Source organism: Haemorhous mexicanus, chromosome 2 (genome assembly GCF_027477595.1).
Source record: "Haemorhous mexicanus isolate bHaeMex1 chromosome 2, bHaeMex1.pri, whole genome shotgun sequence".
In the NCBI taxonomy this organism is placed as follows: Eukaryota; Metazoa; Chordata; class Aves; order Passeriformes; family Fringillidae; genus Haemorhous; species Haemorhous mexicanus.
Genome location: NC_082342.1, coordinates 115,138,828 through 115,165,411, shown reverse-complemented (window position 1 = coordinate 115,165,411; position 26,584 = coordinate 115,138,828). Strand labels below are relative to the sequence as shown.

The 26,584-nt window shown below is 42.3% G+C and overlaps 1 long non-coding RNA gene across 1 annotated transcript in view; it reads right to left on the bottom strand.

Annotated features, from left to right (window-relative positions):
* Window positions 1–10,134: 10,134 nt before the first annotated feature.
* LOC132324042 (uncharacterized) overlaps window positions 10,135–26,584 on the bottom strand; it is a 29,765-nt gene continuing 13,315 nt past the window's right edge. The window contains exon 2 of the long non-coding RNA XR_009485498.1: window positions 10,135–12,701. This is a non-coding gene — a long non-coding RNA (uncharacterized LOC132324042). The remainder of the gene's footprint in view (window positions 12,702–26,584) is intronic.

Genomic DNA, 26,584 nt, shown 5'->3' with positions numbered 1-26,584 from the left:
CATCCTGCAACCATGGTGCAGAAACTGGTCCCAGCTCTGGTACAACTTGAACCAGAGTTTGGGGTGGGCTCTGGGTGCTCAGCAGGTGCTCCTGAGCCAGCAAGTGCCCATCCAACACACCCCACGCCAGGTCCTGGCTGCTGCTCCCCCCGGTGCCACAGGGGTGGGGATGGCTTCTCAGGAGACATTCTATAATTGCCACCACGAGCTTCATATACAGCAGCCAGATGCTTGGGGGGAAAGGAAGGTGGGGGGACTGTAAATCTGTGACTGAGTAATGGAGTGTTGGGCTATGAAATCCATAGATTACCCCGGGAGAGGCTCTCTGGGCGGCTGCATTAAGGCCAGCACAGCGTGCAGCTGTTTATCGCTCCCAAACAGCTCTGCCTCTCACCACAGAGGCTGCACAGGGCTTGTCTGCCCTCCTGGGGGCTTTTTTCATGTCCACCTCTGGCCATAAAGAATTAATTCATCACTGAAATGCTATAATCAGGATCTCAGGCTTCACTAACACCTGCTTAAATAGTATGACTGTGCCTCGAATAATATGACTGTGCCTCATGTAACACCAGCCTCTCTGGTCTCAGAGTGCAGCCTGGTGCTCACTGCCTGTCTGAGAAGTTTTGGGGGAACAAGAGACACAAGGCACCACCTCAGCCCTGTTCCTCCTCTCACGCTGAGCCCATCCTTGGCATCAGACACCCCAAGGTCACAGCAATATTACACACACTTCAGATAAGTCTGTAAGAGGATTTACTGGTCTTGGAGAACCACTTGTCTTGGATGAACCACTGCTCCTGGATGAGCCACTCTTGGCTGTCAAGGAGGGACTGATCTAAACCTGCAGCCTCTCTAGGTACTGCATTTTCAGGGAGGAATTAAAATTCCTTAAAGACACCACCAGCAGGCAGCTGCAGGCTCAGCAGTGCCCGTGCTGTGCATCCTGGACCACCCAGCAGAGCCACGTGCATCTTCCCAAAGATTCCTTCCCCACAGCCCCCTCTCCCCAGGGCACCACTGGGATTGCTGGCACCCCTGGGGCAGCAGCTCACCCAGTGGGAAGCACCAAGGCTGTTTCTAACCCCTCTCATGCAGGGACAATGCACCCTTCTCCTTGTCCTGCTGCCCAGCTCAGCACAAGACCCTCCCCCAGGTTTCCCTGCTGAGGGCAGAATTCATGGAATGTGGGATCCTGCACTGAACAGCAAAGGTACCTCACTGTCCAGCACCCCAACCCTACAGCTTCTCTCCATCTACATTTTTCCTGTCTCTCACCATTTTTAGTGCTTCTCTGACTGATTATCTACTTCCATCATGAAAATATCCACATGCTTTGTAGTTATTGCACTTTATTCCTCTGCCAAGGGTGCTCTCAAGCTCCTGTCACTGGAAGCACCCTGTGTTCTCTTTGTGCCACAGATCTTTAAATGCAGTAGTTATACATTACTTAGGCTGCACATATTTATCCCTAAAATAACACAGGAGTCTCTGCAGACCTTCACTGGGCCTTTGATGCACTCCAGACATTGCTCTCCAGTCTGGTATTCAGTAGCACAACTAAAATAATTGGTGCTTTCCAAGCCTTTGCTGTGTTTTTTTGACTCCTAACAGTGTGAGTGGTCAGGTGTGATACTGAGCTCAGAGGAAGCTGGAAGAGAAGAGAATAGATGAGTATGTGAGGAATTAAGCTAGTCCTTGTTGTTTTTCTCTGTAGAGGGTGTAAGGCCTGCTGAGGAGAAAAATCACAAATCCTTTCTGAAAGCAAGTGAAGAAGGTGAATGAATGACTTGGAGTTAAACGTTTATTAACAAAACAGAAGAAAGCCAATACATATCTTTTTAATGCAGTCAAGATTTGAAGTATTCTAACTTAAAGAGACAAAGCACTGAGGAGAAAAGCCACAAAATATCTGTTTAAAAAGACCCAGGGTCTGAAATAGGATGCACTGCTTGCAAACACATTCCATTATTTAGCTGTACCAAGGAAGCTGCCATGGGATATGCTCCTTACATGGTCTGTTCTTTGCCAGGTTTAAGGAATCAGAACAGCAAACAGAGTTGGAAGAAAAGATCCAGCTTCATCCAGAGCTGTCAGATAAATGAGATCAGGAAGTTTTTTGCTGAATTTGGGTAAGGGGAACTGGGTAAGGCCATTGGATTTCTCCTCAAGCAAAGTTTAACATGCAGTAATATCCAAAGCAGAAAATGCTCCAGCCTAAAAAAAAAAAAAAAAAAAAAAAACCAAAAAAACACAACACCAAAACAAAAAAAACCAAAAAAAAAAAAAAAAAAAAAACAGAGAGAGAGAATAACTCTAGAGGCAGGCTCTTGTTTTATTAGGTGTAAATCAGATGTGATATTAAATCCATATGGTAAAGGTTAACATGTAAGAAGGATTGCATATTGATTGCAGCACTTTAGAACTGGACCATTTTCCATTAACATTTTCTCAGCTTCACAATAGGCAGCAACAGTGATACAGAATGCCTAAGAATTAACCACAACAGTAAATGCTAATGCAAGTTTTATAAAGATAATAATGCCTCCCTTACATTTGTGATGGCAGCAAACAACAGAGATCCTTAACAGCAGCAACATCAATTCTGCCTCACAAACAAGGAAAAGCCAACAGCAGAAAAAGAAACTATCTAGACCTATTAATAAAATCAAAGCTGAAAGTAAAATGATCCAGCAGCAGAAGAAAATGCAAGATCAATATAAAATATAGTAATTATTGCCTTTTCCATTCTGCTGCATATATGTCCTACTCTGCTGCTTGCAAAAGCAGGAAAGATTGTGATATCAGGGCCCCAGACTCTAAAGCTCATCTTTCTGTGACTGAGCAATTGTCCCTGAAGGCCAATAAATTAAACAGAGGGAGACAGAGCAGTAACACTTCTTTCCCAAGGATATCAGGGGATGGCAGGATTAGACATCTCCCTGGCACTCCCCTCAGTGAACTGTAACACCCTGCTTCCCCTTTCTACCTGCTAATATCCCAAACCTTCCAAAACACCTCCCCAGTGGGTGAACTGGACTCCTCCCAGGCAGAAAGAGTAAGGTCAGACCCTGTTGTTGTGCATGTAAATCTTGGAAAAATTCTCTTCTTGGCCTGCTTTCCACCCATCAGCACTGACTTTCACCTGCTGTTTCACTCTGTGGCCATGCAGTGTCAGCTCTGCAGACAGATTTGCACTGCCCTCAGTAACTTGGTGCCATCATCCAGAGATGAAGTTATTTTGGCAAGTTATCTGAAATGTCTTCTTATCCCCACAAAATAAAATCATTCTGTCAAATAAACAATCTCTCTTCTGTGAGCACACCACTCCAATTAATGGAGGTTAATTGTCCATAACAAACAACCATTCAATGTATTCATTACACTAATGAGATTTCCTTTTTAGAGGATTTATGAGTTGAAAAGTACAGTTCTGTTCAGTCAGCTTTTAACTGCAGGAAGGAAACGTGCTTGAATTTGGGAAAACCTTTCACTCCAAGAGAAAATGACGACCTGCTCTTAAGAAAAAATGGATATTCATCCTCTAGTTGACAATTGGATATACCTGAGCAAAAGGCCAAAAGAACACACTCATTTACTCTGTTTTGTAATATGAACGTGTGTGATACCACAGTTGCACCCACTTGTTACAATGACTGTGAAGATTTTTTTTTAAAGCATAACTGACCCTAATGAAGCATTCTGTGTTCTTGTGGCTCATTCAGATTGCCACCACAGAGCTAAAGTCACCTGGTTCTAACAGCAATGTGCTGGAGAGCCAGTGGAAAGCAACAGCTAGGATATTTTCAGTTCTCTTTCTTTAATGTTTCCACAGTTGAAATAATTTCCCTGATTGACCACTGTCTATTAAAATTAAAAGGCAAGAATCATCAGAGAAATTACACTGGGCTTGGCACTGCTACAGCCAGACCACTGCATCTTGTCAATTCACAATTAGGCTGTGGATTGCTGTTCTGCTCTCCACTCACAGCTATACCCCAGATCAGAACCTAGTGCTTTCAAGACTATTAAGGGTGTATTTAAGCTAGTCCATGAACAAAAAATAAGGTGTTTTTTGTTCTGGAGAAAAGGAGACTCAGGGTGGCATTATTGCTCTCCACAACTCCCTGACAGGGAGGGTGTAACCAGGCTGGGGGTTGGAATCTTCTCCCAGGTAACCAGAAAAGAAGGAGAGGGAATGGCTTCAAGTTGTGCTAGGCTAAAACTGAATATTAGGGAAAATTTCTTCCCAGAAAGGGTGGTCAAGCACTGGAAAAAGCTGCCCAGGTAAATGGTGAAATCAGTCCCAGGAAGCATTCAAAGAGACAGGAAGGTGGGATGCTTGGAGACAAGTGGTGAACTTGACTGGTTAGTGGTTGGGTTTGATGGCTTTGGAGTTTTTTTCCAACCAGAGTGATTCCCTGGTTCTATCATTCTTTGTACCAGTGTCTGTGCTGATCCTTCTCCATCAGTGTGGGGCACAGATGAACCACTGAGTGTGATTACTGAGCCACTCTAACCAGCAAGGCTCCAGGCTAAGCAAGGCCAGGTGCTCCTTCTGCAAAGGCCTGCAAAGACACTTTATCCCAAGAAATGTGAAACTAGGAAACCTGACCACAGGGGTGGTAACTTTTAGTCTTATGCCCATGACTTGATGGTATTTTCCTGCCACTGGTTTAGACTGGGCTTGGCCTCACATTTGAGTCAAACTCCACCAAGGGAAGTTTCTCCAGTGAGGTTGTCCACATGGAAGTGGACATGCAGTCATCACTTCTTCAAGATGTGTAAAAGCTGCATGACAATGTATGAGGGAGGTGCTCCACAGTACTGAAAGCAATTTCAGTTTGATGATAAATAAAGGCATTTGTAGCATGGCAAATATCAAGAGAAATGGGAAAGAGAAAATAAGAGAAGCCACACCAAAAATATAGATTAAAAGCCTCAGGTGTTTCACTGTGCCAGAAGTCAACTCATTCTGAGTCACTTCCACAGGGCCAGTTCCCTTTATCTTTTCTAATAATCTGTTTTCAGCTTGCAAGAAGGGCTTGGCTGAAAAGTAGCATGGGCCACAGGGCAAAGAATGGTGCATGAATGTTTATAAGTGTGCCTACTTAAAAGTAAAAACTCACTTTCATTGTATGTGCAGGCTCATTTCCCAATCCAGCTATGTGTGAAGAATAGATCATTAAGAGCAGAGGCATGAGAGATGAAAATATTTGACTGCAACTAATAAGATGTTAAACTGAAGGAGATGTCATGGGGAACGCATCTCTGGGCATGGCATGGATTCCACCACTGCTCCATCTGGGCTGAAGGAAGCAAATACCAGCTTAAAATCAATTGTTTTGGTCCAGGAAAAATTGCTGTGGCCTTGTTCATTGTGTTCAATTGTTCTTCACATCTCACAGACAGCTCCTTCTCCATGAGGGGGGAAAGAGCCAAATGCCTTCTGTCAGTTGAATGATACTTTGGTATTTTTACCAAATACAAGTTTCACAATGCACTTCCAGACAATTCTGATGCAGAAATAGTTCTAAATATAATTCACTTCTCTCAGCTCCCCTTCCCAAAGTCTTCCCACTAGCCCCAGAAGCAATCAGTAAAACTAATATGAAACCTTACCACATCCAAATTTACACTGAGATTGCATCCTGAGAGTCTGCTGCCACCCAAGAGTTTCCTAGAGCTCTCATTTCCAAACCAAACCTTGACTATGTGCCTTGGATATGTGATACCTTCCAGGTGAATGGGATTAGGAACATTTACATTTTATTAATGACAATTAAACAGCAGGAGTAGAAAAGGCATAAGTTGCTAAAAAATGAAATATTTAGTAAGAGTAAAAAAAAAGAAAAAAGTGAAAAAAAAATCTCCCCACTCTCACTTGATGAGGTGATACAACTCTAATCAGCAAATTGCAATCTTGTTTCAGACTGAAGATTGTTTCCATGCAGAGTATAAGAACAAACTAAATCATCTAACACTCATTTTGAATGCTGCAACACCAGCAAGCTTATTGCAATATAATACAGTAGTAAAGCAATTACACTCTGAGATTAATATTTATAGAACATAATCAGGTTTTCCTTATTTAAAACTTTATTCAATAATTTGTGCTCCTTAAAAGCATTTTCAAAGTCAAAGAAGGGTTTGAAATAAGTCTTTAAGGGAAGGTACCAAAACCATATCAGGAGTCTGGAACAATGTTCAGTGCCCCTGGGAGGCCACGTGCAGTGTGGCCCCTGCAGGTCTGGCACTGCAGGATTGAGGATGTCTCTTTGTGACTTGAAGGAATAATCACAAGAGAGATCAGGGAAGGGGTTGAAAAATAGCAAGGATTAGGTGATGTGAAAGGAATTTGCAACAAAGGACAGTGGCCATTCCATGACAAGAAACACAAAAACCCCAACACAAGTCACATGCAGAACCTCACCAGGAGGAGGGAAAGGAGGGTATCTTTTGGATCCAAAAAACTGGCAGTGACACAGCAGCCAGAGCCTCAGAAAATTAAGTGTGGACCTCCAGCATGACTGGCCAGTGACACAAGGACACAGTGACACAGTTCTCCAGGTTTCTTTCCTCCTGGCTGGTTCCTTTCTCAGGCAGGAGCTGTTGGTCACTGGGCACACACTGCACAAAGCTGTGACTAGCCTGGGCAAAAGTCTCTGTGGGCTATTGCAACACAAACTGTGTGCAATAATGGCCACTATTTCTGGAATACAGTTAAAACTAACATCAGAGCACCAAAACTATTCACTTTTAGTGTGGAAAGGTGTATGCTGTGATGTCCTCATCTGAGTCAGAGCAAGAACAGTGCCCAGATCAGAAAAAGGCAGGTGGAGCTACCAGGTAGCAAATCCCTTACACCCACAGCACAGGGGATCAGGATTTGCTTTCTGCCAGCAGGAACTGACAGTATTTTAAGGCTCTAATTGTCAGTGCTGCCAATTCTGAGCTAAATGTCTTCTGCTGCAACAAGCCCTGCTTCAAATTCCAAAATGCACATGCACTTTATAACAGGGTGTGGGAGGGTTGTTAATTGCTTAACTGCACTCTTCAGGAAAGCATTTCTTACAGTTGAGTGTGTATAAATCCTGATCATTTTCATTTTTATCTTGTAAGTCTCACTTCTTTTTACTGTATAGTAAATTCCCAAGGTGCCTTTTAAACTTGGTATGTAATGGAACTGATCAAGATATGATCTTGCCTTACGGGAGTGTGGGGAGAGTCCTTTAGTTTCCTTGTCTTCAAGGCAAGTCCTTCTTCTAGACAGGACAAAATATCACTTGGTTCTGGGGTGCTCAGCATCCAGTTTGTCTGGCATTAATGGAGATTCTCAAATCCCATCCCTGGGACATCTCAGTCACACTCAGCCCCCAAGTACTGCTTGTCACTGCCCAGTGAAACACGAGTTCAGCCCAGCACCCCTGGTGAAATCAGGGGTGAAAAGCCCCTCAGCCTGGGGCAAAACCCCTCCTCTTGTCTCTGGAAATGGTCTGAGGCAGCAGTGGAGCAGAGACAGACAGAGGAGCTGAAAGTGCAACCAAGCATCTTCATTGAGTATAATGACAGGTCACAGCAGACACAGAAACTGAGAAAACAGAACACTTGAGATTAAATGAATTAACTTCATTGCTGACACAGCTTCTGGCTTCAGCAATCCTCTGTTTTCACATCTCACCAAACACACGGCTCCCAAGCCTCCCTTTTTTGTCTCCAGACTGTAAGAAGGCACAATTTCTTGTTTGTATTATCTGCTCAGCTTCCTGGCAGTGGCTGTCAGCAGTGGACATCTCTTGACACCAAGTGACTAATGGAGACAACTTGCAAAGTGTCAGTGCAATTCAGAGCAGAAGGAATAGAATGTAGCATGCACCACGTTAATTCCCCTGTACAGTCCCTGTTCACTGCTCAGAGGTTCTCAGTTCTTTGGAAACATTGGAATGAAAGGGAATTTCCCTCCTGTGACTTGATCAAGACAGGCCTAGGCTGATTGGGGTTGTTGGTACAACTGAAAACAGATTTTTTTGCCCTCTGTCTTTTTTAAAACAGCAGCCAACTCTATCAATCCAGCATTGTTTGTGACATGAGTAGAAGCTACAACCAAGGCACTTCCATTGTTTGGGGTTTTTTTAATTTCCCTCCATCAAACAGTACTTTATTTCCTTTCACCTCCATATCTTGCCCAGCAATTCAGTGATTCACAAATGTATCTTTTTCAGATATTTAGCAAAGATATTCTATTAAAAATATTAGTTTGACTTGGGAGAACAATGCTGAAGTGTACTTCCAAGTGTTAAGTCTGGATTGAAAATCAGGAATTTGCTTTGATATTCACAGCACCTTTTTTTCCCTGTAAATGTTTCTAAAAATGTTTTATTTATAAAAAAAGGCAAAGGCAAACAATATGTTTGCAAGTTCATGTGAAGATATATAGTTATAAACAATAACTACAGATCAAAACCAATGGCAGAGGGCCTAAGTGGCTATTCCAGCATTGGAAAGAGTAAGGTACAAATGGATGGCAATACAAATATTAACACATGCAGGAGAATGAGGTTGTGATTTCTCCTCACCTCTGTCAATGTATTCATCCATATCTCACATAAATGAGTGAAACCAGAGAGGACCTGGTAGTTCTGTATTCAGAAAATGGACCAGACTGTGCTGGATCATTGATTCTGCACCAGAGCTCACATTTCACACAACCACAGAATGTCTCAGGTTGGAAGGGGCCCATAAGAATCACCAAGCAATTCTCCCTGCTCCTTTCAGAACTGTCTACAACTAAACCATATGACTAAGGATGCTGTCCAGATGCTCCTTGTACTCTGATGCTCTGGACGGCTTGGTGCCACAATTATTTCCCTGGGGAGCCTGTTCCTGTGACCAGCCACCCTCTCCTAATGTCCAGTCTGAAGTTCCCTGACACATATTTAGTTCCATCTTTTTGCAAGCTTTCTTTTTAACTTTTCATTTTGATTGTTTCTCCTTCTTTTTTTCTTTTCTTTCCCTGTCTGAAACAATCACTTGTGTTTTGTGTGTGAACCTGGAGGGTGCATCAGCCAGAGCATATTCATTCAGCAGTTTGACTGGAAAAGTGCATTCCTGAGCGTAGACTCATTCCAGAATGTCAGCTCCTGGTGCCTTGTGGAGGGTAGGGAGAACACTTCATGGTTTGTCACTTGCACCCTGAAGGGAGAGCCCTCACAGCACCTGATCCTTGTGCATTCCCAAGAAAATCACACCAGGCTGCAGACCCAGCAAGGGGCTGAACTGGAGTCCTTCACTTTAGGGGCATGAAGCAGGCAAGCAGAGCAAAGCTGCACATGGCAGTGCCACTGCAGCCTGCTCCTGGTGTCTGTCCCCTTTTCCTTCCCCCTTCCTTCCCACTGCTCACTGAGGCTGCTCACTGGCTGCTTCCACAGTGAGGATGATGGGACTGATTTGTGACATTTTTTTGCTGCCTATGAAATACTTTCCATGAAGTCTTTTTGACAGGTAGAAATAAATTCCTGTGCATCCAAAGCCTTCTTTCCTGCTTTTTTTTTCTTTTTTTTTTCTTTTTTTCTTTGGGAATTCTTGATTTTAACAGGAGGATATTGACTGTTGCAACCAGCAGAAAGGTTACACGGTGTCAATCTCAGATATGATGCAGAAGGAACTTGCACAGAAAAGACTGCAGGCAAATTAATGCACGCTGTCAATCTAAACTCACTGTTGCCAGGCATTTATAGCCTGTATCTAAATTATATTAATTTTTGACTGTCCATACTGCCAGCTTGACAGACAACTGGTTCATCTAATTGTTGTGTTTTCTTCTCATTAAAAGATACCTGCAAAAGCACCTCTAAGCAAATACACAGGCTGCACAAGAAGAAAGCAGCGTTTTTCCAGCAACCTTTGCACTGCACATTTCTGACGGGTTTTTGCACCACATTCCACATCAATAATGCTACAGCAACCAAAAGGCCATGCAGGCATTTAATCTCTGAGTGCTGAGGGCACACAGCTACGGGCCCAATACTCTGCAAACATTCTTCAAAATGTGCTTCTGCTCCAGGGAGTTGCCATTGGAGACTTCTCAAAGTCTAAGTTGGACTCATTTTAAAATAAAGCGCTTTTTGACACTAAATAAAACAAACTCCTAGCTTTATTGAATTACAGGCAGTGCTAGAGAAAGAAGAAGAAAAATTATACCTTTAAACCATATTCTTGTGTCATCTGAGAACAGCTACCAGGAGGAGAACTAAAAATTCCAAGTGATGGCAAGTATCAACACCCTTTGTACAATTTATCATTTGTACATATACAAATAAATGCAAATATCAACTTTCTTACTGCACCCAACACAGCCACATAACACAGGTCAGCAGGGCAAGAGACAGTGGAGAAAGGGAGCAGGGCTATGGAATGAAGAGAGTAAGGGACAGACAGATCCTCTCTCAGCCAAGGAGTCTGAAGCAATATAAATTATTTTCTCCAATGGTGTCTCCCAGATGCAGCTGAAGATGCTTTGTTTGACCTTGTCCTATGCTTTGAGATTGTTCATTTCATTAGACCAAAACACAAATATAAAAAGCAATTATTTTTGTGAAACGTGCCTCAAAGAGTAATATTATTGACTATAGCTGGTATCCATTCTATACACACTGCCAAAGTGCAATTAATCATAGGCTGACATTGTAAACATTATAGTTGTCAGCATTTAAAATCTATATAAATGCTTTTCCAGGTAATTAATAAAAGGAAAGCATTCCCTCAGTTAAGGGAAAGAAAGCACTTAAGGAATAGTATTGTAATCTTATATTCTCTCAAAGGCAAAGTTGTAAAGATTTTAGTGGTGACACTGTCTGAATAATAAATGTAGGCTGCCTGAGCTGAACACAGGAGAATATATATATATATATATATATATATATATATATATACATTTGTATACACACACAAATATATATACAATGAAATTTTAAATAAAAGTTAGATTGTTGCCCTCAGAAAAATAAGGGGGTTTTCTGGTTTTTTGTTTGTTTCTTTCTTTTGGTACTTTCTGACTCCTGAATACCATGAAGTTGAAAAAGCAATTAATAGTAAGAAATTGCTGTCATTACATAGTGAATAATATAATATACAATGCCTCTGACACTAAATCTTAGATAAAAATCCAGTACACTCAGAAGACCTCATTGGAAGTGGTATTGTGCAACTGCAAAGAGGGACACACAACCCTTGGTTTTTCTTCTCAGTTCTGGGAGCAGAAATAAAAATAGAAACTCCAGGGGGAGCAGGGCCAAGACAGCTCAGAGGGCAAAGAACTGGGCAGCCTTCACCTCTTCCCTCACACAATGTCACAGTCATCTGCTCCTGCTGTGATCCTAAGGATATTGCCACTGGAAGGTCCTTTAGAAAAAACACTGTGGTTTACCAGAGGGAAAAGATACTGAGAGTAATGAAGTGAAAGGGAAGTCCTTCCTACCCATGTATACACACAGTATGACTGATGTGTGGTGTTTCTAGAACACCCAAGAACTTGGTCTTTGCATGTTCTTTGAAAAAAGAAGTGTGCATAAACATATGAAAAACATGGTCCGAGAAAGAAAGGCAGCTGCTAATAAACAAGCACTGAATGAGGTGACAAATGAACAAATTAGGTGAATTGGTCACTGAATTAGGTGACAAAGCCACTGCAGGGGGAAGCAGGGGAAAGATGAAGTTGTAGCCCCACTGCAGCCCTGGCTGAGGGAGCTGGAATTGCTCCTGGCAGAGCAGCAGTGCAGGTCTGACTCTGTGCTGGCATGGGCTTGGCAGCCCCAGATGTGCTCACAGCTGGAGCCACCGAGCTGCAGCAGCAGCAGCTGAGAGTTGATTGGAAACTGACTTGAGCATCCTCCCAGCACAGTGCAGCAAGAGCACTGACTTCAGTTACCATTAAAAAGTATAATAGCATTACACAGAAAATAATGATTCATGTACAGCAGGTGGATGGATGCTCCTTAATTACTTTTTCACATAAGCCAGCACTAGGACAGTGTCAGTAAAATAGAAAAGAAACACACTCAGACTTGCACACAAGGCATAGTTGTTGATAGAATTCACATTGCTAGGCATAAAAAAAATAAAATAATTCCAGAAAAGGGTAGAAGTTTGCATCACTTCAAAGAACAGAGACAGATCACAAAGCATTGAAAAACACTAATGCAAAGCAAACAGCAAAAACTCCCTTTTAACTCTGAGGATTTAGGAAGACTACACATTATATATTTCATTGTTGTTTTCTACACCATTTCTTAAATTGTTTGGCATGGACTGGTGTCAGCAACTGCCAGTGTACTGGAATAGGGGAGTGTCCACCAAGGGATTCCATGAAGGAAGTGCTAATGATGCTGGGAATGAACACCACGGTTGCTCAGCAGGAATTCCTGGTGCAAAGCGAGTCCACGGATGCTGCTCGGTAGCACAATTCTCCTGTTGTGCAGTGATACACTCAACAGCCCACTCTTTTCCTGAACTGTTTTTATAGTCTTTAAAGGCCTGAGTATGACTTTCCATCTTCCCAGCAGTGCTTTTTCTTTATTGCTTGCATGAGTTGTTCCATTTCATTATCCAGTGGCATAGTAGATCTTCCTTGTTTTGACAGGGACTGCTCTGTTACAATTACCTGCTGTCGTTGTGGTTCAAGTGAAGGTGCTGCCAGCTGGACAGAGCTGTAAAGCAACATGAGAGAATTTCCCAATGTTAAAGATTGTTTTTGAATCCAGGAAGCAATTAGCCACTGCTATATTTAGAAGTCTGCTTGTCTTGCAACAAGATGCTGCCAGCCAGAGGTTGGGGGCAGACAGAGCCTTGATACCTCCCACACTTCAGAGATGCTTGACTCTTGCATCACATTTAAAAACTCTTCCTCTCATCTGGAGAATGTTTAGCATACAGGAACATGTGACACTTTGCCACAAAACTCCATGGGGATAAACTGCACCAAATCTTTCAAGAAGGATGTTGCACACAAGGGGAAACAAGAAGTTCATGGCAGGCAGCAGAACTGGCAGAAGGTGTCTGTTCATCTGATGGGCTCAGCGTCTCTTTTCTCAGCTAATCAGAGCAGGAGCTGGTAGGGAACAGGCTCTAGGGATGACCAGCAGCACAGGTCTGCAGTCAGAAACAGAAAGGAAAGGAAGAGGAGGTGGGATATGGCAATGTGAACTCATACAGGTCACCTGCTCCTCCACCAGTGGAAATTCCTCATTCCCACTCTCCTGGAGGCACACTGCCTCAGGACACACATGGCCCCTCTCATCTCTTTAAAGGTTTGCTCACACACTGGAATCATGAAAGAAAAAATTAATACAGCCTCATTTTAAGAAATGAACAAACACAGCACAAGATTTCAAGGCTACTTTTCTAAAAGATGACCAGAAGATATTTGGAGGCCATGACAAGACCAAAGCCTTCTACCATTAAACCAAGTGGATTTGCAAACAAAACATGCAGCTAAAGAATCTCCAAAGAGAATTTTCAACAAAAAATGCAACTTCAGCAAGAGATGAGTACAGAAGGCTGAAGCCACACATGATCCTACATGTGGGAGAGCAGTCTTGAAGAATAGGAGGAATTTCAACTCTAACATGGTAACTGAAGCTAATCAAAATCTGGTACAATAATCTCGGTACTTTTTGCCAAATGAACCTCAATTATATAAATTATCTTTATTTTCCTCAATAAGGCATAAGAATGTTTTTTGACATTTTTGCAACTAGTTTCTATTGAGCTACTAAGTACAGAAAAAAATCATTACTACCTGAAAAATGAAAATAAACCTAACTTACTAGTTGCCTCTGAAAGTTTGTCTGTTAAATTACAATATTTTCCTTTTGGCAGAATACACCAGGAAATACTTTCCTTCTCCAAAGCAGCTTTGGTTTCAGGGAAACCTAGAGAGATTTCTGTAATTTTCCAACTATTACAGTCCCCAAACACTTTAGTGTTGAACACGATTATTAGATCCACCAGTTTTGTTTTTTATCTGTGTGTTCCTAACAGATGAGCTGGTTTTGTGCCCCATCATAAGCTTACAAATTAAACTCCTACATGCTCTCCTGCTTCCTAATTTGGTGCTTTGGGACAGCACTGCTGTTAGCTCTCTTAAGAACAAAACCATTATTCAGATGAGCTACAGCAACTCATCTTCAAACACTAAACTGCAACTTACAAAACAAAATTGGATTGTACTCAGTATTTAGCTTCAACATTCAGCACCACACAATACAAGCTTTAGAACACTCAGTTTAACAATACATGGAAGAAATTCTTGCCAGAGAAGAAAACTGAAATTTCCAGCAGAAGTCTGGGGGAATCTTGTGTTAGTGAAAATGGTTTTGATGGGTCTTTTACATTCAGGTTCACCACTGGTGCCCTTTGCAGGCAGTGATATGGGCAAGTGAATATGGGCAACTCTTCACAGGAGCAGCCTATAATTGTCACTTCATACAACATAAAGAATTGCTTAGGCAGCAATAAAAACACAGTCATGTGTTTTCCCTAGATTTTAAATTGGACTATTAGTTTTTTTCAACCTGGAGAGACATACTGCAGACTTTCATTGGAGTGTGGTCCAGTAATGAGGCATAAGAGTAAGGAGACAAGTTAACCCATAACTCCTAAAAGCAATTAGGGTACCTAAAAGTGCCAACTGCCAGGATGCTCCCAGTGGTGTTCCAGTGATGCTCAGTAAATAGAAAATTCAGGGATAGCAAGAGCCATGTATGTTCCAGGCCCAAAAGCACCAGCCATTTTAGGGAGAAATACAGAGATATTGGTGTCCTTGGTTACATGAGAACAGGAGTGTGCAGGGTCAGGCTGAATCTTGCTCTTTCCCTCACCCTGCACTCTTGTTACCTGTGGTCAGTAACTGGTAAGAAATATTTGGCTCCATTTTCTAACACTCACACGACTGCAAAAAGCAATAATTATTGACTGTGCTTCCAGGGGGGTCTGTGTGCCAGGGGGAGGGAAGCTGTGCTGGAAAAGGTTTGGTCCTTCCATTTCTTCCCTGAGATAAGACCAGGCATGCAACCATCCAGAGTGGGTCTACAAACTCAGAGACAGAAGTAAACTTGATCTCCTGGTGTGAGGTTCAGAGATTAAAGCAAGGACCCCAATACCAATGGCAGCCAGGATGGGAATGTGATGTTACCTGAATAAAGCCTCCATTTCTTTAATTAAGAGTTGTTTTCCTTTCAGGAGATCTGGGATCCACAAACCTGAATACCCAAGCTCAGGTCCTGCCTGAATGAACAAGCCCATCTGTCCTGTGTCCTACCAGGATGGCTTCTGGACAAATCCCAAGGCACAGGGGCCAGAACAGCACTAGGCTGCTGAAAGAAGTACTGTCATGAAGAAAACAAACAAACAAAAAATCCAACCCACTAACAAACAGAAAAACACACCCAAAAAAAAAAAAACCCAACCCTCCCACAAAAAAAAAAACCTCAAAAAACCAAACACCAAAAACCAAACAACACCACCAAAATAAAACAAAAACAAAACAAAAAACAAAAACAAAACCAAAAAAACCCAGACAAAAACCCCAAACAAACAAACAAAAAACCAACCCAAAACCCCAAACAACCAACCTGGCATTTGTTAAAAACTCCAGAGGTAAAAAGTGGCACTTTGACTATAGAAAGTTAAAATCTTTCTGTTTCAAATCCTTCTGAGCAGGAGTACAGGGAACTACATGGAGGTTTTCATAAACCAAACAGCTCTGCATTTATGAGGGCTTATGATGCAGCAATGCCATTTTAATAATAATAGTGATGATTATCATTTTAGTTTTGTAAAAATTATCTCTTAATATGATTTGTAACTCAGCAAAGAAGCCTCTTGTCTAGATTGCAATTTAATTTTTCATAATAAATTACCAACAGTGTTAGAATTCGAATCAGTTTCTATTGAAATAGACACAGTGCTTTAAGCACATCATTTTTCACATGATTTAGTTTAATATGTGTATAGATATCCTAGAGGGGAAACAATGTCAATTTTTCTCTTTGGACTGGTAGGTGATGGGTATGACTCTCTGCACCCTCATCCAGGTGAAATCAGGTAATAAAATCACTGTACCACAGGGGGTCTGGGTACCTGTGGAAGGTTGACTCTCCTGTCACCCTGCTGTCCCCCCTGTGTCTCCCCTTCCACCTCTCATCTCTGTGAATCATTTCTTAAAGAATTATCATTAAAATCCACATTCATTGCACAACCTTCATGTATGTCAACAAACCCACCAAGAAACCAACAAAAAAATTCCCCACACATAAAAACCAAAATAACATCAATGCAACACAGAACAAAATGGGCAATTTACACAAAAACCACCCCTTGTCCTTTCACCACAATTACAACAGAAGTTCCCTATGATCTTCTTACTCTCTGACATTGTTCAATCCATGTTTTTCCCATTATCTCTCCCAGTTACCATCCTTATTTCAAAATCCTCGTGATCCTGGGTTTCAGCACCAAAAAGACAGTGGTGGCTTGACCCTGGCTGGATGCCAGACAGACACCAAAGTCACTCTGTCACTCCCCTCCTCAGGTGGAAAGGCAGAGAAAATACAGTGAAAGATTCATGAGTTAAGGAGAGGGAGAAATCACTCACAAAAAACCATCACAGGCAAAACAGACTCAGCTTGGGGATATTAATTGAATTTATTAGTAATAAAATTTATTAGTAATAAATTACTTCTCTCAGGATAATGAGAAGTAAAATAAATTGCAAACACAACTTCCTCCCATCCCTCCCTCTTTCCCAGCTCTCCCTCCTCCCCCCAGTGGCACAGGGAGATGGGGAATGGGGTTATGGTCAGTTCAGCACACATTGCTGCTGCCACTGCTCAGGGAGAGGAGTCCTTCCCCTGCTCCAGTGTGGGATTCCTCCCATGGGAGACAGCTCTCCATGAGCTTCTGCAATGTGAGTCCATCCCACAGACAACAGATCTCCACAAATTGCTTCACTGTGGGTTATTCTTCCACAGGGTCAGTCCCTCAGGCACAGCCTGCTCCAATGTGGGTCCCCCACAGGGTCACAAGTCCTGCCAGGAAACCTGCTCCAGGCTGGGCTCTTCTCTTCATGGGCCTCCCATGGGGTCACAGCCTCCTCTCAGCATCCCCGTGCCCATTCTGGGTCTCCTCCCTGGGCTGCAGGTGATCTCTGCCCCCCTGTGCCCTCCTGGGCTGCAGGTGATCTCTGCCCCCCTGTGCCCTCCTGGGCTGCAGGTGATCTCTGCCCCCCTGTGCCCTCCTGGGCTGCAGGTGATCTCTGCCCCCCTGTGCCCTCCTGGGCTGCAGGGGCACAGCTGCCCCACCAGGGTCTCACCAGGGCTGCAGGGCAATCCCAGCTCCAGCCCCTGGAGCAGCTCCTGCCCCTCCCTGTGTCCTGACCTTGGTGTGTGCAGGGCTCTTCCTCTCACACATTCTCACCCTGCTCTTCTCTGGCTGCAATTACATCTGCACTATAACTTTTTTTTCCTTCCTAAATTTGTGATCCCAGAGGTGTTACCACCTTTTCCAGCTGGCCCAGCCCTAGCCAGCAGTGGATCCATCCTGGAGCTGTCAGGGATTGGATCTGCTGGACATGGGGGAAGCTTCCAGAAGCTTCTCACAGAAACCACCCCTGTAGCCCCCCAGCTTCCTAAACCTGGCCACACAAACCCAGTAGAGTGCCCAGCCAAGTTAACAATGACATCTCAAACCAATGCCAGGAAACACAGCACTGAAAATCCATTGTCCTGGAAGGCACAAGATATTTGGGAAAGAGCACTCACACAGTCACTGATGTCCATAGATGTACATCTCCTTGCCCTGGTTTAATCTCTACCACCCTCAGTTCCCACTTCTACCCATCCCTGAATTAACAAGCTGTAATATTAGATGCACTTTTCTTGCTCTCCACTTCTTTCTCTGTGTAGTTATCAGCTTCTATGTGCTATAAACCTACTTCTTGTTTCTGGGATGAGAATTGTGAGGTTAAAGCATTCTCTTTTTAATTTCAAGTCCTGGGAAGAGTAAACACTCCTAGACTGGATGAAGCCAGCCAAGAAAGAATTTGAGGTTTTTTCCTCCCTCTGCTATTTTTCCTTAGGGAATAATATTTTCCCCATTGTTACATCTCCAATGTAATTTTCCTTTACTGCCCTCTTCTGATTTAGCACTTGGATATTAGGCAGATTAATAGTGAATAGATAACCTGCAACTTGTCCAATATTGTAAATATATTGTAAATACTACTGGCACTTGCCTCACTCTGCCCATTAGCAATGCTCACCATTACATCTCCAGTGATGGATAAAACACCACCAAGGCTGCTAGACAAAAGAATCCCCAAGCAGAGTGGATAAATCAGAAAAATTTAAACAATATAATCAGGAACTTCCATACCTTCTACAAAGTTCCATTACTGCCAGCAATACATTTTGAGATGATGTCATACCACATACATCACAAATACCCAGATAAGCAAGGCTTGTAGCAATCTCCTCCCAGCCAGCCAGCCAGCATGTATATTTGAATATCTTTTTGACAGTACTTAGGCTGGAGGAAAAAACAACATTTTTTCCAGCCTCATCAAAAAGCAATTGACTTTTAAGCACAGGGTTTCATCCATGGCTGTTTATTTAGGGGACTTTATTGGGTTGAGTATTTTGCCATTTCACATTGATACAAACAACTTATTCTATCTATATTTCAATTTTTTTCTTTGCTCATTATGAAATTAAATAGCCTGGTATGAAATTTGAAATTACATACTTTTATTCCTGCGTAAACAGCATCTCCCAATAAAATAACCTGTAATACAGTTATGGAAAGAAATTATTTAAGAAATTGCAATTCTCAGTTGAATTGGTCTGCTTCCTTTATAGGCTAAGTCCCCAAATCTTTACAGACAAATGTTAGTTTTTACTACATTTTGCTTTTGGAGTAGTGTGTACACTCCTGGGAGCCTAAACTGGGGTGTTTTTATCAATCACTGGACTTTGATAATCTCACTGAAAGTCATTAACTGTGTGCCCAGCTCAGAAATGCTGCTGCTGGTCACTCACAAGCTATAGAGAAGCTCAGCCTTCAGTTGCAGGATATATTTGCTGAGCTGGAGTCTCACAAAGCAGCACATCTGACACACATAGAACAACAGGCAGGCTTCTGGAGCCCCCAGTCCCCACTTTTATAACCTTGTCTCAGCTTGGAGCTGCAGAGTCCTTACAGCACTTCTGGCCAGGGGTTTCTTGAGTGCACAGTGTTATGAGTAGAAAAGTTGTCCCTTTTTTTTAAAGGTTGCAGAGTTAACAAGTTAAACCAATTGCTGCCAAGCTGGAGTTCTAACTATTTGTTGTTAATAATTTCATGTCGTAATCACCTGTTGTTTATAGTTTTCATTAATTACCTGCTGTTGATGGTTGGAAATCCCCCTTTGTCGAGTATCACCCTGCTGCTCCCCGGAAAATGGCACCTGGGATTGTGAGGAGGAGGTGACATCGGGGCTGGTATGCAAATGTGGAAACACCTCACAAAATCTAGAAGGAAAAACCCCTAAAACAAGGAGCCAACAAGGAATTGAGAGATCGAATGATGTCTAGACATGAGGAACAGAACCCAGGGCCCACTGAGACCCTTTTCACCTTTCACCCTAACCTCAAAAGACATCAGCTAGAAAGAGGACCCCGAATGTCAAACCAAAAAAAGGGGAATCTCCTGGTGCTTTTGTGAGGTTGGAAGCTTCAGCTCTGCCTGCAGACCAGTGGACAAAGCTGCATTTTTCCTTCTCTTCCCTGCCACTCCTAGAAGCAGCGGTGGCATGAGCGTGACCTGTTGATTTCTCCCACCTGAGCTGATTTTTAATAAAGGCATTAAAAAGGAGAAAGATCTCCTGCCCTATTTATTTCATACAGCACGTTGGAAACATCCCTTGGTTTGGGTGACAAGAGCCAGGCTGAATGAAAGCCAACCCACCCAGAAACAGGGAACTCGGGGCCTGACTCTTGGGAATTCTTATCAAACCAGCTGGATTTCTGGGAGGGGATTGTCTGAAGTCAGCCCCAGACAGACAGATCCTTCCCCAGTCTGCCAGACAATCTTTAAAGCAGCTGCTTTAACCCTGCTGAACCAGATCTAATCAGAGCAGGTGAGACTCACCTTCTAATCACTCAGTCATAAAAAAGCCTTTGTGGCACCATGTGAGAAACAATCCTGAGAGCAGAGAGGACAGGCAGAGGCAAGGGGGCACTGAACAGCCCAGGAATGTGGCCCTGAAGAAGATGAAAGGCCCTACTACACCCTGACACCAGCTGAGTGCCTAATCACGGTGGGCTGTGACCTCCTGCTGGTGACATTTGTCCCTGGCAGTGCCAGGCAGTGCTCTGAGCCACAGCAACCATCCAAACCCAGCCACAGGTAGGGATGTGATTGCCATACCCCACTGGCACCCTGGCAAAACTCCTACACTGTGGGCTGGAGTGTCCCAGGCCCCCAGGCAGTGTCTCACTGACAATGCTTCTGGTGGTTAGAAACCACTCTCCCTTATAGCCAAGATTCTGTGTATTATTCTTACAGCTCTCACTCTCTGACTCTTTAATGGCTCGGCTATTAAAATCAATGGGGTTTAAATGCAACAAAGGTAGAGCTTAAAAAAGAATCCCCAAAGCCCTACTATTGGTAGGCAGTAATGGCTGAGTTAAAAGGGGTGGTATTTCTCAGAAAAGATTGCTCAAAGGGAAAATAGGAAATTCTGGAAGCCTGAACTGCCCATTAAAGAGAAGGTCCTGGCAATGGGAGTGAAGTGTGCCAAGCAGACACTGCTGAGTGAGGCTCCTGCAGGCTGTGGGATAAACTGAACAGAGGGAGAAGGGATTGTAGGGAGGTATGAGAAAAATGTAAGAAATTAGGTAAAAATCAGAACGAGGCACACAGACAAATATGGGAATATTCTTTAGAAAAAGTTTCAAAGTTCAAATGTGTACCTTTATCAGGATTGATATGGACAGAGTATCACAGACACCAGGATTAAGAGAAAAATGTTTTTATTTATAGGTAAGACTAAAGAACAAAGCTATGCATTTTTGGGCCAAAGAGAGGACAAAAGGAGCTCAGGAGTACTAAAAACCCGAAATTTAGTCGAAGAACTGTAAGTACTGGTTTTAAGTACAGAACTAAGAAAAGGCTGGGCATAACTATAACAAGAGACCAAGCTCTCAGTGCAGAATCCCTTCAAATTTAAGGAGTTCAGCTGTGAATATCCCAAAATAAGGTTTCACCACCTTATGTCCAATCAACTTCAGGTTTCTGGAGCAAGAGCTATAACATGCCATAGGGGATGAAGGTGTTTCTAAGTAAGCTTTAACACCTGAGGAGGTGTGGAATGACACTTTTATGGCTCCAGGAATGCTGGGGAAATACTAACTGGTGTTTTGGCAGAGGTGGAGCTCATTCATGGCGTGCACTTCACACTGTAGAGCAGCAAATGGCTGAGCAGACACATGCCCATGTCTTTTCCTCTGCCTAACACCTCCTTCTTTCTCCATCCTGGTGGAGTCTGAGCAAACTCCAGTGCCTTTGGAGCACAGCAGCGGAGCATGATCCGCTCTGGCAGGAGAGCAAAGGGGTCCCAGTTCAGCTGCTGTGGGGCAGCTGTCAGCTGAGTGCTCCTGACTGGGAAGCTGTGACATTGGCACACCCTCAGCAGAAGTCCCTACATACTGGATAATACAGCAGAAGACAGGAACCAGCTGTTTTTCAGGAGAAATTAAAAAAAAGAGAAAAGGATATAGGTATGGGCTGAAGAGCTATTGCAAGCTACTTAAATGCAACTCTTTGCTAATTGAGCCATGTTTTAAAAACAAACTATTCCTCATTATGAGAAAAATGTAAACTCTTCAAGGTTCTGCTGAAACATAGTTCTTTTATGGGGGCAAGGTGACTACTTTTAATAAGGTGTTTAAGTAAGAGCAGAGTGGGAGAAAGGCTTCTGTAACACCTGGGTCAAGAAACCCTTGGTTATTTATACCCAGTTACACTCAGCCAGAGGCAGCCCCAGGCACATGGGGGCTCACAGCTTGGCAGCCAGGGCAGTCACCTCTGCCACTAACCTGAGGTGCTGCTGAGTTTTATGTGACCAAAAGGACTCAGGTCACCACAAAGGTCCCCTTAGTTATGTATTCTGCCTGCCCAGCACCCATGACATGTGAATCTCTTTCTGAAGGCAATGTATGCTAAAAAATCACATCTGTGGTGCTTAATTTTTGCCTCCATTCCAATTACATCAGAAAGTGAAAGCTGTCTTCCAGGAGATTTATGGCCTTTATTTCACATTGCATTGAGCCCATCAAAATTTAAGATCAATTGACAAGACACTGCTCATGAGACTTCTTGGTTTGTGGACACCCACACTGTTAGGGAAATGGAAAAGACACAAACTCAGCAGTACAAAGGGACAAGATAATGAGCTGGGATACACCTGAGGCACATTCTGATCTCTTCTGCAGGATGGAAAACCCAGCCACTACAACAGACAGGAAGAAAACAAAGATGGAGACAGGAGTCTCTGTGGCTATTTGCTATTCTGCAAATTGTTTATTTTAAATGGGAATATTTCTGACCTCTGGTTTGCTCAGATAGCCTCAGCCATGGTCATGGTGCAACAGCAAAACCACTTTGTTCTGACCCTTGTTCTGATGTTTATAAGACAGTTGAGGATTTCTGGTTATTAATAAATTGGCCTTAGCTGCATTTCCTTTATTTATGAAGTAGTTTAGTGAGGCAGATTTACCTTGGCATAAGAGATGGGCAGATGGCAGGGCTATATAGGTCACAAGCTCCTCAACCTGATAAAGGAACTGCTCTGTGCCTATACACTGACTGTCTCCTGCTGACTGAGACTGAAAATATCCATAAAAGCATTCCTTATAAACAGAAAAACCTACATCTAAGTATAAATATACTGCTTAAACTAATTATTATAGTCAATTTAATGTACCCTTTGTGAAAATAAACTCCCTGGTTAAAAAGAATGAAGCATCTGACTACCCCAAATATGAAAGTGGCTCAGTCTGCTGGTTTTTTCTATTGCTCATATCCATTCTTCTAATTAGCACCTTTGACTTCCAAATGGGTAGACTCAATGGCACCAGCTCATCTAGGATCATGTCAGCAGCTGTTGACAGTCCCTGGTGCTTCAGATGAGGAAGACAAAATCCAATTTTTTAATGCAAAGATGAAATAGCCACTCTATTTCCTTATTTTAAGGGGTTTCTTTTACTATCCTTTCTCTTCAGTTCTATGCATTGTTTAGTATGTTCTAATTGGGGACATAAATATCTTTTACATTCCTCCATCTGGTTCTACTCCTGGCCTCAGAAGTATAGTACAGTATTGCATCCATTGCTACCTATTATCCATTCAGTTAAATATGATGTTTCATCTTTTTTGTTTGATGTTTGGATTGTTTGAACATCTTTTTGCTCTTGTATCACAATTAAAAATACAAGAACATGAAATATCTTCCCTTTTTTAATGTGCACTCTACAGCTACATATTCTCTTCTTATCTAGATAATCCTAATATGGAAATCCTTTATATGGAAATTTTTCCACGTCACTCCTCCCAGCTGCTTCTAAACTCTTCTTTTCTGCCACTCATTCTTTTCATGTGATATGTAGAATTGAAAGGTTCCAAATAAACACACCATGGATTTATTCCATATCAATCCATAAATTCTTCCATGCCCCTCCTAGGGTTTGCACTGATGTTTTCACTCAAATTTTTTTCTTTTTACTGGTTGCCATTAACTTTGACCTCTGACAGCAGTTCAGGTAATTCTTCCAAACTGCAATACCCACATTAATTTTCATCTGATGCTCAGTGACCTAGCTGAGCTATCTCTGTAGTGCTCTTTGGTCTTCTCTTGTTTTAATTATCCCAGAGAATTTTGTCGTATTGCAAACGTTGCCACCTCACTGACCATTCTTTTACAGATTGCAAATTACATTAATCACCGAGTCCTGGTACTCAGCCTCAGGCCATTCTGCCACTTCTTCTGACATTTCTGTATCCGTCTCTCCCTGTTTCTATAACAACTTTCTTTTCCTCCACAACAACTAGCTTTTTTTTCACAGGTTTCTACAAAGAATTTTTCAGAAATTAAGTATTTTTTTAAATTATTATTTTCTGTAGAAAATATTCCATCTTCCTTGATGGAAAAAATGTTTGTTCCTACCACATTATATCCTCTTAGGTGCCTCGTACCTATTCATAATTGTTTAATCCCATTTACCCAGCAGTTAAGCAAAGCTCACAAGGGCTGTAATCACAAGATTGTCCAGAGCACTTACAATCTGTTCAGCTGTCTAATACCTTTGCAGTGTCTCTCATTTCCCATTTGAGCTGTAGCTCCCTGGAATAAAAGCCAGCTCGGTGAGGCAGGCACAAGGCTCAGAGTCAGCCCTGGATTCTTGCTCCAGCTCTGCCAGCTACTGGCAGTGTAACCTTCAGTAACTTTCCTAAACTTCCCACACCTCTCTCCTTTCTCCAGTGCAGGTGGTGCTTAACAAGGTCACAGATTTGCCAGATCCCTGTTTGTCTCAGTGCTGATTCCTGGGGGTTTCTTCCATGCCTCCATCAGAGCAGCACAAGCCAGGGTACGTGAGCACAGAGCAAGCAGCGTCCTGCTCCTCTGCACATCCCTGAGTACTCTGACAGCTTTCCAAGGATTTCCTCTCTGGGTGGAACAGGGAGCACCAGCAGAGGCACAGCTTCAAACCACCCACCTCCAGGAGCAGACACATCCGGAAAAGCTGTGCTTTCATTTTTTTATGAAGCCTGATTAATAATGTTTTGTAAAATTCTTGGAGATCCTTGGTAGGAAAGTTTTACCACCTGCTAGATATTAGACTTCTGTAAATATTTCCAAGCAGGGCACAGTTGCCAAATATTTGGGTTCAACTTTCACCATTCTAATGCTGGACTGGGGGGAAATTCTCATGAGAAACCAAATATTATTGCAGAACAAATGTTTTATGCCACTCATTTTTCTGGTTTCTGTCTCAATAGCCCCCACTGTTTCCTGTCCCTTAAGTGGGTCTTGTAATCAAGTATTTAAACATTTTTTGTCAAATCTTCCTTCTCAAAAGCAGAATTAAAGCACTGATATGCTGCAGATATTAGTTTCAAGGTCTTGACATATTTAACATAATTAAAGAATCTGAACAGTTTGCTCCAGTATTGTCATTTTATCACTGTATTGGTTTTTGACTACATGAAGTATTACACAGTACCCTAACTGCAGAAGGTCTGAGATAAATTACACCACTTGAACTTTTAATATATTTACTCAGGCAGTAGCTTGAAGGAAAGTTCATAGAAGCAAATCTATTAGGCAAATTAAGGTTGTAACTTTTTGGCAGCTTCATTTAAAATATTAGTCAAAATTAGTGAAGCAATTTAGTCCTATTCAAAATTATGCAAGACCAATATGCAAATAGAAGAGAGAGAGCTTTAGAAATGTAGAACAATTACTATTTGAATACATAGGTATTTAAATGAGTGCACCACAGAGAGACCAGCCAATGACAGCTGGTTATCCTACAGTGTAGGCTGGCTTTGATCTCCACGTTCCACGTATTTCTTTCCTTATTTCAGCAGAACTTTTGACTTTCTCTCTGCCAAAACATCTAAATGGCTGACTTCAGAGCAAACTTTTTTTCTTTTTTCTTTTTCTTTTTCTTTTCCACATGCTGATACTTGAATCAGAAAATATTATTCTGATTTTGTGTTATATTTGTGTAGGACACAATTCTTCCTTACCTCTGTATGCTGTGTTAAAAACAGATTAGTAAAATTGTTTGATCATTCGTGCTGAGTTCCTGGCAACAGCCTGTCATACTATAAAGATAACTTTTCACTGAGTATCTCTCCCACAAGTGTATTAGGAAGACAGAAGAAAAAAATACAAAAATTGTAATAATTTCTCCATGTTTATGTCCAGTCTACATGATCTGAAGGTGCACTCTAAAGGTTTGGTGTATTCAGCAAAGAAGAAGCAGCAAAGAAATTATCCAGGGCAGGCTATATACTGAATTTGGTGGGGGATTCCTCAGTTAGTATTTCCCCTGCATTATCTCCCCCTTGAAGAAAGGTCTCTTTACTGCAGTGGCTGAAAATGAGCCAGGCATGCTTTCAGAGGGTACTTGGATTTAATTATCACCATCTAGAGGGCTGATTCAGGTAAACAGACAACACAAAGTTTTTGGATACTTAAACACACACTTGGCCCTACATATTAGAGGTCCCAAGTTTAAGGAGCAGATTACACATGTGATCTTTCACTGTGCTGCAGAATTGGACCCCAGGGGTTTAGAACTGTGTGGGAACAAGCTTTCTTTCTCTGTGCTATTTCTCCTCAAAATGTTTTCCAGGACATTGTGCCTATCTGTCGAAGAATGACAAAGGTGCTTAAAATTGACCTTGAGTCAAACAAAGAGGAACAAAAAAGATTTAATTTTTAGTCAAGAACCAAGTTTAATCAATTATTTTAATAAGATTAATTTAA